Source organism: Lynx rufus, unplaced genomic scaffold (assembly GCF_022079265.1).
Source record: "Lynx rufus isolate CCGP_SWC_20201006 ecotype Redwood Valley unplaced genomic scaffold, mLynRuf1.p SCAF_3, whole genome shotgun sequence".
NCBI classification, from domain to species: domain Eukaryota; kingdom Metazoa; phylum Chordata; class Mammalia; order Carnivora; family Felidae; genus Lynx; species Lynx rufus.
The window spans coordinates 126,553,095-126,568,061 of NW_025814845.1; the positions used below are offsets into that span (position 1 = coordinate 126,553,095).

Sequence of the window (14,967 nt, forward strand, 5' to 3'; positions counted from 1 at the left end):
CATCCTTCTTTCAGAGTGCACTTGACATCCAGCAAACATTTGTGAGAGCCAGCGTGTGCCAAATACCACACTAAGTGCTCTGGGGAGACTCAAAAGAGGGAAAGAAATATTTACTTTCAGGCCCTATGGTAAGTTTTTTTCATACAGGTGTTGTCATTTTATTTATTTTTATTTTTTAACATAAAATTTACTCTCTTAACCATTTTTTTTAATGTTTATTTATTTTTGAGAGAGACAGAGTGTGCATGGGGGAGGGGCAGAGAGAGAGGGAGACACAGAATCTGAAGCAGGCTCCAGGCGCTGAGCCATCAGCACAGAGCCCCATGCGGGGCTAGAACTCACAAGCTGCGAGATCATGACCTGAGCCGGAAGTCGGCCACCCAACCGACTGAGCCACCCAGGTACCCCTTAACCATTTTTTTTAGAATAGGCTCCATGCTCAACATGGGGCCAAACTCATGACCCTGAGATGGAGAAATCACATGCTCCACCAACTGAGCCAGCCAAGCACCCCGGTTTTCTCATTTTAAATGAACAAAACATATTCCCTATTCCCCAATGACAGATAAAGATTCATCTAGTTGACTACAAAACAAGGCAAAATTTGGTAAATTCTATAGTAAAGATATGACCTGAGATAAGGGTGCCAAGGTAATTCAACACAAAAGAATTATATTACAACGGAAAGGAAATATATTCTTATATTCAGAATATATAAAGAACTAGGGGTACCTAGGTAGCTCAGTCAGTTAAGCAACTGACTTCAGCTCAGGTCATGATCTTGGGGTTCATGGGTTCAAGCCCTGCATCAGGCTCTGTGCTGACAGCTCAGAGCCTGGAGCCTGCTTCGATTCTGTGTCTCCCTCTCTCTGCCCCTCCCCCATTCACACCTCCCTCCCTCTCTCTCTCTCTCTCAAAAATAAATAAACATTTAAAAAAAAAGAATATATAAAGAACTTACAACTCAAACATTTTTTAAAAATTAGCTCAATTTAAAGATGGATATACTCCAAAGAAGATACACAAATGGCCAATAAGAACATGAAAGATGTTCAACGTCAATAGTAATTAGGGAATTGTAAGTCAAAATCTTGATGAAACATTACTTCACACCTCCTAGGATGGCTAAGATAAAAATATAGATAATAATAAGTGTTGATAAGAATGTGGAGATATTACAACCCTCATACATAGGTGGCAGGAATGTAAAATGGTGCAGTCACTTTCAAAAACGAATTGGCAGTTCCTCAAAAAGTTAAACATAGAGTTACCTTTTTTTTAAATGTTTATTTACCTTTGAGAGAGAGAGAGAGAGAAAATGTGTGTGCGCTCGTGCATGTGAGGGAGGAGCAGAGAAAGGGAGACAGAGGCTCTGTGCCCACAGCAGACAGCCCAATGTGGAGCTTGAACTCACAAACCACGAGATTATGACCTGAGCCTAAATCAGATGCTTAACCGACTGAGCCGCCCAGGTGCCCCTAGGGCTACCACTTAATGCAGCAATTCTACTTGTAGGTATATGCCCCAAAGAAATGAAAACACATCCATACAAAATATTGTTCATGAATGCTCATAGTGGCGTTCTTCATAATAGCCCAAAAGTGAATACAAATAAATGTTCATCAATTAGTGAATGGACAAAGAAACTGTGGAATACCCATACAATGCAATATTATTTAGCCATAAAAATGAATGAAGTACTGCTACATGCTACAACATGGATGAACCTCGAAAACATTGTGCTAGGTTAAAGAAGACAGAGACAAAAGACTGCTGTGATGTATTATTCTGTTTACATGAAATGTCCACAGTAGGTTAAGCCATAGAGACAGAAAGTAGATCAGAGCTGCAAGGGCAGAGGAGAAAGGGGAGTTGCAGCTAATAGGTACAGGATTTCTTTTTGAGGTCAGGATAATACCATAAAATCAGATAGTGGCAATGGTTGCACAACTCTGTGAATGTACTAAGGGATAAATTTTATGATATGTAAATTTTATGTCAATAAGGCTGTTATTTAAATGTCTATGTATAAATATAAATATATATATATCACCATAAAAGCACAGAAAATAAGGACCAGTGAGAGCACTGCACTCTGAAGTCATCATTTTAAAGTAGAGAAACCAGATGGGAGTTACAAGTAATAACAATTTAATCATATAAAAGAAAACCAAAGGTGTGGCCAGCTAGCAACTAAATAAACATGCCGAAACATTCTACTCACCCAAGTGACACAAGAGCCAAACCCATAGAGGGAAAATGTTAAGAAACTTGGAATGCAAATTTACAGACTTAAGAGAACACGATTCACCATCAAAGCTTCAAGGTATTAAATTTTTTTTTTTTTTGGTAAAAGGTATTGAAAAAGAGCCCTGATTATAAAGGAAATGTTCTTTCCTTCTCACTTTAGATATATAGCCTGTAACAAAACAGTGTATTGAATAGAATGCTACCAAAAAGTAAGAATATACTATATCAATACATATGTAGCACAGTGCTTGGCCAATAGAAGACATAATAAATATTTGTTTAATGACTGAATGAATAGAATTCCTTTTCATAATTCATTTCTCCTGCTGAATCACCAGAAGGCATGAGTCTCAAGGCCTTTAACTTAAATAAAAAGTATTTGGAATTTAAAATTTATAGCGGAAGACCTCAAAAAAGAAAAAGCAAGGATGGACAGAGGTATATAGTATCTTCAAAGTTTGTTTCTTAAAATATCCGAACCAACTATGACAGAATTTTAAGATTCATTAAAGTAGGATGGTGATTTAATGAGTGTTAACCAGGGGCACCTGGGTGGCTCAGTCGGTTGAGCAAACGACTCATGATCTCACGGTCCCTGAGTTCAAGCCCCATGTCGGGCTCTGTGCTGACAGCTCAGAGCCTGGAGCCTGTTTCAGATTCTGTGTCTCCCTCTCTCTGACCCTCCCCATTCATGCTCTGTCTGTCTCTGTCTCAAAAATAAATAAACGTTAAAAAAGAAAAATTTTAGTGAGCGTTAACCGTATTCTCCACATTTTCTGTCTGCTTTTCATTATATTAAAAGAATTAAAAAGCAAAAAGCAAAGTGTAGTAAACTGCGGTAGCTATAGTTTCTGTTTTCTAGTGCATTCTCCTAGTGATAGATAGCTTGTGGAAATGGCCCCATTTCTTTATGTGTCCCTCTTCCTATACTTTACAATGTGACTTTGTATCCCCTTCAGCAAGATGTGGTTTCCTACCCAATGAAGTTGGGCCGGCTTTCAGATATGCTCTGGCCAAAAGAATATGGCAAAAATGACAGTGTGTGACTTCCACGTCCTCAAGAGGCCCTGCTTGCTTCAGCTTGCTCTCTCGAGAGCCTTTTACCACCATGTGAGCAAGCCGAGGTGAGAGGACCAGGGAACGAGATGCTATGTGAGGGAAAGACCAGTTGTCCCAGTGGAAGCCACCTCGACCAGCCCATAGCCAACAACCCCCAAAGCTGAGACAGAAGCCAGTTGCAACTGGCAGAGCTGCCTATCTGTGCACCAGCTGACTGCAGACACATAAGTGACCTCAGACCAAAACTTGCCCGGCTGGCCTGTAACCTCATAAGCAGTAAGACATGCTTAATGTTTCACGTTGCTGAGGTTTGGTGGTGGTTTGTCATGCAGCATGTGCTGGTTTGGGATCCTCTGCAATCAGTCACTGAAATAGAATTAGAGGTGCAAGAAATTTATTTGAGAGGAACATCTGTGAAAAGGAGAAGGGAGACAGAAATACTGAACAAGGGGAACCACTACACAGACCTGACAAAGCCTCTGCTGGTCCAGGCATGTAAATGAATAGGCCCTTGCTCAGTCACTAGCTAAGGCTGCTTGGAAGCTGAGGCAGACACTGAAGAAGCTACCAACCAGAGGCTGTCAGCTTACCACTTCTTCATACGTGGGCAGCAAGAGCTTTCTGGAAGGGAGCAGCACCTCTCTGTGTCTGCCATGGTTCAATCCTTGTCCCATGCAAATCTACTTCTCCATCCACATGCAGGAGTAGCTCAGGTTAACCACCGTCACTGCCCTTGGTCTTAGGGCCTGCACTAGCTGTCCTAGCCTCTCTTCTCCACTATCCATTCTAGATCCCTCTTTCCCTCGGCTACCACCTCTGCTGGTCTTGGTGACTTACCAACCTTTCATGATCAGGTTGTCTTAGCCCCTAGGAATCATATCCTTCTCAGTCTGCGGTTGTTTCACTTGTCTGTTCACAATTACAGTTGACCAAAGGAGAACCAAGAAGATGACCAAGTGGGTCATCTGAGTTCCGAACATAAGCCTCTCTGTTCCCATTATGTAAATTCAGCCTTACCTCCTGCTGTTGATCGGAGTTAATTCTCCCTGCCACAGTGGGCACTATTCTCACCTGCTGGCCTCTGGCCACAAGGGGCTCAAAGTGCCCAGATGATAGTCATAGTTTTTAATTCAATTGGACCCTTGTAGTAGCCTCTGGTGAAAGCATGCCTCTAATGACAACAAGTACCTCTAATCCTATAGAGCCCAAGAAGCATAACTCAGTAGATTATTGGGAGTGATGGTAAGTGAGGCCGCTCCTGTTCCCACCCCCTCATTTCCAGACCCACATATTCTTCTGATTGGAGACATAGCACCACCAAAAGAAAGATCTCTGATATAATGTGTATACTGCATTTTTATGGGTTAATCCCCCTCTTCATAGGGTACAGCCTCCAACTTTGCACTTCAGCTATGGCTTTCTTCACGGGAATACATGTACATATACCTCTATACGTACATACACACATGCATACATATATATACATATATACACACATGCATACATGTATATATACACACATACATATACATATGTGTGTGTGTAAGTATGTATGAAACTAGAGTAAGAAGTGTAATATATAATAGCTTTTTAAAAAAAGTACTATTGCATCCATCAAAAACAAATCCATAAAGCATGTGGGCATAAAATCCAAATCTCTCAAAGTCACATTCATGGAACAAGCGATTATTATTAGTCCCTCTCTTCAAATAAAAATGAAGCCTATATTGCAAAATCAAGACCAGGGCTCTCAGGAGCTGTAGCTTCAGGTTCAAAACATAATAAAATACATGAAAGTGTCAAAAATGAGAGTTCATTTCCTGACAGAAGGACATTTTTATTCAAATCCTTGACACATCTGAAAAAGAGAAATGTTAGTGGTTTATATACAGTGACCTAGAGCTTCTAACAGCCTTCGGCCAAGTGAAATTGTAATCCTTTCCCTTCACCACTTCATTGTCTTTATTCCTGTCTACATTTTAACTTCTCAAAAATTTCTTCTTTCCTTCCTCCCTCCTTTCTTTCAGTTTGTCCATATCTTTCACTTTATTTTTCCTTGGCAATTTCTTTGGTTTTCTTAATTGTTGTGTGCCTCAGTTTCCTCCTCTGTAAAATAGGGACAATAATAATGGCTATCTCACAAGAGACTTGTGAGGATTAAAGTGAGTTAATATATTAGTTTGCTGAGGCTGCCATAATAAACTACCATAAACTGAGTGGCTTAGACAACAGAAATTTATTGTCTCACTGTTCTGGAGTCTAGAAGTCCAAGATGAATGTGTCGGGAGGGCTGAACCCTGTCTGAAGGTTCTAGGGAACTATCTATTTCAGGCATCTCCCCATGCTTCATGTAGTTCCTTGGCTTGTGGCTGTGTGACTCCAGTCTTTACATGGTGATCTCCCTGTGTACATTGGACACATATCTCTGTGTCCAATTTTCACCTTTTTTTTTAAGTTTATTTATTTATTTTTGAGGGAGAGAGAGACACAGAGAGAGAGAGAGACAGAGCATGAGCAAGGGAGGGGCAGAGAGAAAAAGGGAGACATAGAATCCGAAGCAGGCTCCAGGCTCCAACTTGTCAGCACAGAGCCTGACGCAGGGCTTGAACTCACAAACCGCAAGGTCATGACCTGAGCTGAAGTCAGATGCTTAACCGACTGAGCCACCCAGGCGCCCCTGAACTTCACCTTTTTATAAGGACACCAGTCTTATTGGATTAGAGGCTCACCCTATACCAGTATGACCTCATCTTAAATAATTATATCTGTAGCTACTCTGTGAGCAAATAAGGTCACATTCTGGAGGTAGTGGGACTTTAACACAGGAATTAGGTGGAGGTGAGTGACACAATTCAACTCATGATACACATGTAAAGAACTTAGAACAGTTCTGGAACATAAAAGGCACAATGTAAATATTTGCTATTTATTGAGTGCATACTATGTGTGGAGCACTGTGCTGGGTACTGAGAATGTGACAGTAAAGCAGACACTGGTCTATTCCTCAAGGAGCTTGTGATTTACTAAGATCCAAGGCAGAGATGACATAGGGTGACTATCATCCCAGTTTGTTTATACATGGCTGTGGACTGGGGAGTGATAGGTGGTTCCTGGGACCTAGAACTTTCAGTGCAAATATTAGCAAAGTCCAGGGCAAATCAGGCCAAGTCATTTACCCTGGAAGTGGGCAAGATAGGAGGATATATGATATAAGAGAGAACAGAGGAGAAGCACAGTGGCAGGAACTGCTTGTTTCCTCCAATATCTGTTATCTCCTTAGTGTTTGGTCATGAACAATAAAGACTATGTTGTCCAGTGTTCCATGACACCAGGCATGGCCATGTGACTAAATTCTGGCCAATGGGAAATGGTGTGTGCCAAGTCAGAGAAATGTTTTAAAGAAAAGAGGCACACCATTCTTCACCTCTTTCTTCTGTGGGTTAGAATTTGAGTATAATGGCTGAAACTGGAGCAGCCATCTTTAACCACAAGATGGACGCCAAATATTAACAAACTGGGAGCCTGAACCCCTGGTAATTACAGAGAAGGCATACCTATTAGACCTCAAATATCTAGAATTCATTTATGTGAGAAATAACCTTCTACTTAAAAAAATGTTTATTTTTTGAGAGAGAGAGAGAGAGAGCTCATGAACAGGGAAGGGGCAGAGGTAGAGGGAGACAGAGGATCTGACGCAGGCTCCACACTGACTGCAGAGAGCCCAATGTGGGACTTGAATTCGTGAACCCTGAGATCATGACCTGAGCTAAAGTTGGATACTCAACCAACTGAGCCATCCAGGTGCCCCAACTTCTACTTTTTAATGCTAAGATTATTTTGGATTTTCTGGCACACAGTTAATATAATTCAATACATTACAGATATTAACCTTTGTCTTAAACAGTCATGAGAGGAGGTATGGGGGAAAGAAAGTGTTCTGCACAAAAAAAGGTCATATTTCATATCTGATAAAGGGTTAGTATCCAAAAATCTATAAAGAATTTAGCAAACTCAACACCCAAAAAACAAATAATCCAGTTAAGAAATGGGCAGAAGACATGAATAGGCATTTTTCCAAAGATGATATCCAGATGACTAACAGATACATAAAAAGATCTCAACACCACTCATCATCAGGGAAATACAAATCAAAACTACAATGAAATATCATGTGACCTTGCCTGAAATAATCTACTCTTTTTCTCCTTCTGTGTATAAAAGCCTCCCATTTTGTAAAGCTCCTTGGAGCTCCTTTCTATTTGCTACATGGAATGTTGCCCAATTCATGAATCAATGAATCATTGAAATAGGTCAGTCAAATCTTTAAATTCATACAATTGAATTTTTTTAAAACAGATTTGGTGGTAGAGATGAAATCCAAAGTGATTCAGAGCAGAGACTATGAGAAACACAGGAATGGTACTACAGATCCTTCTGAGTTCTGTCTTTCTCTCCATTTCTGATGGCCATGAGTAAGTTCCTCTCAGTTCTGAGCTCTATTGTTTTTGCATCAAGATACTGATCTAATTGGCTTTCTGGTCAGTTCCACATTGGGAGCTGCTGGTAGTTCAGGGTGCAATTATCATGTAATTGATGGAAACCCTCAGCCCTTGATTCTCTCCTAAGATCCAGGTGGGAACTGCTGGTAGGAGTTCATGGTTACCCATTTATGTGGAGCCCCCCATCCACAGCGCCCATTTGTTGAGGTATGCTCGTTCAATCCTTCCTCTGTTTTAACTTCCAAGGTGGGAAGGTCCTTCTGTCAGCAAGAATGCATTAACATCTCTTGGTTATTACCAACATATTAAGGTGCACATGTTTGTCTTGTTTTGTGTAGATAAAGGCTATTGCTAGTGGGAATCTTGGAAGCAGTCACAATATTGGCAGGCACAGATCAAGTACTTAAAAGCTGTGAGAGTACTTGCCACCTAACTGGAAGACTCTAAATTGGTCACGGAATGCCTTAGGTTGACACTGGATTATCCACTAGCCTCAAGAAAATTTACATACAATGAGGTACATTGTAAAACATCACACAGTTTCTAGCCCAGTGCCTTAACCTTATTAGGTGTTATATCCAAGAGAGCCAAAGGCATAGATAGATAGATAGATAGATCCTTAAAGTCCAAAGAATCAAGTATACCACCTTCCAGCATACCTGCTTATTTTGTCTAAGAACTATATAGTCCCAAAAGCTATAAATATCTACAAAAATGGCAAAATCTTATTAAAAACAGTACAGATTGCAATGCCCATTATGGGGGATGTTCTAGTTAGACAAGATCATTCATTTAAGAAATGCAGTTGAGGGTGCCTGGGTTGCTCAGTTGATCTCATAGTTTGTGAAATTGAGCTCTGTATCGACTCTGCACTGAAGTGTGGAGGCTACTTGGGATTCTCTCTTTCTCTCTCTCTTTCTGCCCTTCCCCACTCATGCCTGTGCATGCACATGCTCTCTCTCTTTCTCTCTCTCTCAAAATCAACATTAAAAAAAAAAAAGGAAGTTCAGTTGAAAGCATGTGTTCCCAAATTAAACAAAGAGAATGGAATACCAATTTTAATCAGTATACAGAAGCTTCTAAAAGGCTTCAGAATTCCAAAATAGCTTCATTAAAAGATTTGTTACAAAAGGCTAATGAAAAATTAAAAACACGAGAGGTACCTAAAACAATAATAAGACCTACGTGATTCCTACTGCATTCCTTTATCCTTCTTTACCTGAGTACTCATGCTTTATTAACTCTTTGTCTGAATTGACTTTCCACTCTGAAGAGACTATTAAACAGCTACCTTTAATAATAAAACTACTCAAGGTTATAGGAGATCCTCCTCAGATATCTTTTATTCCTTGGTCAAATACCAAACTAAGGGCCATAGTTAAAAAATTTCCTAAGCCCGGGGAGGATCTCCAAATGTTTTCTGAGGAATTTAGAGTCATTATTAGGGCCTATGAAACTGGGCTTCCTGATCTTTATTAGCTTCTGTATATGCTAGTAGGACCTGGGGGAGCCAAGAAATGGATGTGGGAAGCAGGATGGTGTAAACCCAAGGATGATATCTGAGATCCTTGACCTTCAAGACAGTCTCCTAACGGACCAGAAGAAGCTCGAAGAAGCTCGTAAAATAAGAACCAATCTTTAAAAGTCATTCCTAGAGTCTTCCCTGCCCACATTGATCTGTCTATTATTTAAACATGCAAACAAAAGAAGATGAATCTGTGGCAGACTTTAAAACCCATCTGGAAGCTCTCCTCCTGTGGCATTGCAGGTTCCATGCAATAAATGAGGTCACCCAATCTGCTCTAGCTGTTCTGTGTGTAAATGGATTATCTCCTGAGATTAGTGGATTGATAAAAAAGCAGAAAATAGGATGGGAGGCTACCAGTTTGAGTGAACTCATGACACAGCTGAGCACTTTGAAAGGACTTTGGAACAAGACTGTAGGCCAAAGTCCACTAAGCTATTGGCCTTACAGATAGAACAGACCCAAAACCATCCACCTAAAAACACTTGGGTCCCCCTCATTGCACACATCTAAGGGTCTACCATCAAAATGATGGCCTAAGGGTCAGTGCTTCATTTGCAATCAACTGGGACACTGGGGGAAAAGTCTCAAAGAGTCTTACACAAATTCTTCAACATAACTTGAATGATGTAGCTCTGTAGTCAGAAGCTCATAATCAGAAACTATATGTGTGTGTGTCTATCTATCTATCTATCTATCTATCTATCTATCTATATGTATCTATCTATATATACATGTATCTATCTATCTATCTATCTATCTATACATATATACTGTAGATGTATGGTAATTTTCTACCTCTGGATGGTATTACCAAAATTAATTTATAAAAGAGCTCTATTTAGTTGGCTTAAAGGTAAGTGCTTATATAGATTAAATTCTCAGAATTTAGAATAGAATAGAATAGAATAGAATAGAATAGAATAGAATAGAATAGAAACTAACCCAAGTGAATTTCAAGTTCATGTGATCTGGGGAAATATTCAATATTAAAGCTAACTTAAAGTTTATTGATTTCATTAAAACAGACATGTCTTCAGAGTTATCAACATTAAAAATAATGCAGACATACAACTTTTATTCTACCTATGCTTGCTAAAGGTCAAATGAGTTCAGGTTATCTCCTATAAAATTTGTCAATAAGAAAAACAGCTTGGGATGGTAAATGATATTGTCTAATGTCTCATTAAGTTTTTAGTAGGATAAAGAGTTTTTAAGTGAACTTTTAAAATAGTTTTCCCAAATTTTTTTGGTAACTTGAAACCTTAAGTTTTGCTAAGTTAAGTTAAATGATGAATTAAGTTAAATTTATGAATATCTAGATCATTGTATGTATTTCCAAATATGATAAAATACTAAAGCATTTATTAGTGAACATCAGTTTATCTATTTTTTGCTTCCTTTCACAGAAGAACTGAAGATATTTGTGTCTATTAGTAAACATGTATTGTGCTCCACCAAAAAATTTACTATGAAAAACTATATGTTCCTAGAAATTATAAAAGGTGTTTATAAATTAAGGCCAAAAATAAATAAATACATAAATAAATAAATAACAGATTTGCAAAGCCACAGAATGTTAACATGAAAGAAAATTCACAATTGTTTACTTCTTTATTTTCACTAGAAATTAAGGTGTTTTTTTTCTTTTAATTTTTTTTTAACGTTTATTTATTTTGGAGACAGGGAGAGACAGAGCGTGAACGGGGGAGGGTCAGAGAGAGAGGGAGACACAGAATCTGAAACAGGCTCCAGGCTCTGAGCTGTCAGCACAGAGCCCGACGTGGGGCTCGAACTCAGGGACCACGAGATCATGACCTGAACTGAAGTCAGCCGCTTAACCGACTGAGCCACCCAGGTGCCCCTAGAAATTAAGGTTTTTAAGGATTAATAATTCTAATATGGGTGACTAAAACCACTAGAAATAAGGGAAATCTCTCTGTATGCAAGGAAAGTAGGATGTGTGTTTCAGTAAAAGAAAGTATAAGGTATGGAAATGCATTTTTGTTGAGAGAAAAGAAAATAATTTTGTCCTAAAGAGAGGCTGGTTATTTCAGAATGGGAAAGAAGAAAACATAGGACAAAATTTTACAAAGTTCATGGAAAAAAGAATTTTGAGAACAGAATTTCATGTGTGGCCAAGCTGGAAAAGATTGCATAGTTTGTTACAAGGATTTTAAAAATAAGTTATAATAGCAATAGTGTACTTCCATAAAACTAAATCTTCATATTCTTTCATCTGCTAAAAGAACAAGTTTTCTTAGATTATTTGTCTGCTCTTAATAAGAAATTACGCAACTATTTGACCTTCTGTATTTGCCAATGAAGTCTTTAATTGTCAAAATGGTTAAATGGGTAATAAATATTGTTTAACACTGACCTATGATCCTATTTGAACTTTTTGATATTTTTGACAATCTTCCCAACATCAAGTTCTAAATGAAATCATTTTGACTTTGAACTAACTTTGGAGTTTTTTAGTGGATACCTGGAACATCTAAAATGATTTGCTCTCTCCCCTTATAAAAAGGAAGATGTTAAACTATTTAGACATATTTCACATGTTAACTTATGTGGGAACCATTGTCAAATAAGAAGTACTACTAAGCAGGGGCGCCTGGGTGGCGCAGTCGGTTAAGCGTCCGACTTCAGCCAGGTCATGATCTCGCGGTCTCAGAGTTCGAGCCCCGCATCGGGCTCTGGGCTGATGGCTCAGAGCCTGGAGCCTGTTTCCCATTCTGTGTCTCCCTCTCTCTCTGACCCTCCCCTGTTCATGCTCTGTCTCTCTCTGTCCCCAAAATAAATAAACGTTGAAAAAAAAAAAAAAGAAGTAATACTAAGCATTCTTTTTGTTGTATTTATATAGGTCTATAGTACTGTTCTGTATAGAAATTGTTTGTGTGACTTGTCATGCATTTCTGCCCAGAGTTGCACGTATACAATCATGGGGGCCTTAGTTGGCTTGTAGTCTGTTTCTGGTCTCAGGATAGAACTGGCCCTTTTATTCCTGATGCCAAGAGGGATTAATGTGCTTCACGGACTTTATCCAGATCAGGCTGGCCCCCTGGAATGGACCAGGGAGGGAAGAGGAATATACAGATACCCAGGCTCCTAAGATTGTGAGATACGGTAAGAGAAACGGAAAAAACAACTTTCTTGGAACTGCACAAACTTAATGACTCAATGACTCACCATAAATCACACCCAGGTAGTATATATATTGCCCTCAGAAGAATAGCTAGCTGGAAGTCTCACCTGAGGGGAGGACACTCCACAAGGACCCTCAATCGGGACTCCAACCAGGCTGTTCACCGTGGGGTTTCCACAGCCAGAAGGTTGCATGTTGTAAGAACCTAATTTGATGTATTAAGCCCTCTTTGTTCTTCTCTCTACTTCTCTCCCTCTTTATGTTTACTATAATTGTTTAATTCCATATGTTCTCTTTCCCTTATAATTAATAAAGTCTTCCACCATGAAACCAGAAGTACGTCTATTGTGAATTACTATTATTTAGAACAGGTGTAAGTGTTCCAAAAATTGCATGAAACTCCTGGAAATCTGATATGTCCTAGTAATATGTTATTGATCATAGTTCCAGTTATTATTATAAAATATTATGTGTTACAAAAATAAGCAAATTTCCTTGTCAACTCCGTTATAATGAACTCTCATCAGATATTCAATAATGGATATTTTAAAGTCTTTTGTCTTTTACAGAGAATTATTGTTTTACTCTGATATTTTGCAAAAGTACCAAGTGCTTTGTCTTCAAGAAGATTCATGGAAAGGACTCTGGCAAACACAGATTTCTGATAACTTTACCATCATAAAGCTGAACTGAATAAGAATTTCCAGAACTAATAACAAAACAAAACAAAACACTGGATTCAAGCAGAACAAGAATAAATAATGTGGAATTGAGTGAACTGAGGAGTATGACTATAGTTTTTATGACTTATTGTTTGAAAGAGCTCTGTTTCTTTAAATGTTTTGTTTTTCCAGATTTGAGGAAACTTTAAGTTATCCCTGACAGCAATTTGGTAAAGTGTACTATTGTAAACAAAGATGAAACATTTATTTTTTTCTCTATATCTGATCCCTCCTGAATTCAGAAACTCTTCAGTATTATTTTTGTGGCAAAATTATTATTTATTTACATAAATTTGATAAGAATTTATTGTCCTTATAAAGGAACACAATTGGAAATATTAGCTATATTTCCTAAGCTTTAATTGGAATGTCATATTTGAGATAGATGTGCATAGATTCAGATGTGGCCAGACAGATTTAAGGAACTAAAGCTGACTTTACAGAGCCAATAAAACCCCTTGGAAAAATAGACCCGGTGCCCTGCTTACAAAGTTCCAACAAAGCAGACTTAAAAAGTGCTCATAGGGGCACCTGGGTGGCTCAGTCAGTTAAGCCTCTAACTTGGCTTCAGCTAAGGTCATGATCTCACAGTTCATGGGTTCAAGCCCTGAGTAGGGTTCTGCCTTGGCAGTGTGGAGCCTGCTTGGGTTTCTCTCTCTCTCTTTCTCTCTCTCTCTCTCTCACACACACACACACCAAATAAATAAAGAAATAAATTAACTTTAAAAATAATAAAAAGGTAAAAAGTGCTTCTATGAGGCCGTGGTGCTGGGAGCTCGGCAGGTGTGGGGACGACACTTGCAGTCTGGTGGCCGCACAGCCCTAAGCACACTGTGCCTTGGCAGAAGCAGCAGCATCAGCAGCAGTAGAGCCACCCCCACCATCACAGCCCCTGCGCTGGTGCAGTCACCCTCATTACCTCTGTTCTTCCTCCCTTCACCTGCACCATGGTTGATCAGCTGACAGAAGAACAGATTGCTGAGCTCAAGGAAGCTTTCTCCCTATTTGACAAAGATGGTGGTGGCGCTGTCACAACAAGGAAATTTGGAACTGTCGTGAGGTCACTGGGTCAGAACCCAACAGAAGACGAATTGCAGGATATGATCAACAAGGTAGATGTGGACAATGTTGGCACCATTGAGTTCCCAGAGTTTTTGACTATGACAGCTAGAAAAATGAAAGAATCAGATAGTAAAGAAGAAATTCGGAAGGCATTCTGAGTCTTTGACAAGGATATCAATGGTCACATCAGTGCGGCAGAACTATGTCATGTCATGACAAACTTAGGAGAAAAACTAACAGATGAAGAAGCAGGTGAAATGATCAGGGAAGAAGATATTGATGGAGATGGACAAGTCAACTATGAAGAATTTGTGTAGGCAGTGCCTGGGTGGCTCAGTCAGTTAAGTGTCTGACTTTGGCTCAGGTCATGATCTCACAGTTCATGAGTTCGAGCCCCTAGTTGGGCTCTGTGCTGACAGCTCAGAACTTGCAACCTGCTTTGGATTCTATGTCTTCCTCTCTGTCTGCCCCTCCCCAACTCTCACTCTGTCTCTCTCTCTCTTTCTCTCAAAAATAAATAAACATTAAAAAAAATTTTTTAGAAGAAAAGAAGTAGCTATCATTGGTGTTCATTCTGCCCAAGAAACTCGATTAAGACTTCATATTTTAACTAAACATGAAACCCTTTCTTCTTCCCTTTCTTTCTTTTACTCTGGCACTGGCCTGGAAAGATAACACCATCATCTGATTCCCCCAGGCCAC

The 14,967-nt window shown here is 39.2% G+C and overlaps 1 pseudogene; it reads left to right on the forward strand.

Annotated features, from left to right (window-relative positions):
• The first annotated feature begins 14,150 nt into the window (after window positions 1-14,150).
• On the forward strand, window positions 14,151-14,582 carry LOC124520967 (calmodulin-like; annotated as a pseudogene).
• Window positions 14,583-14,967: the final 385 nt, after the last annotated feature.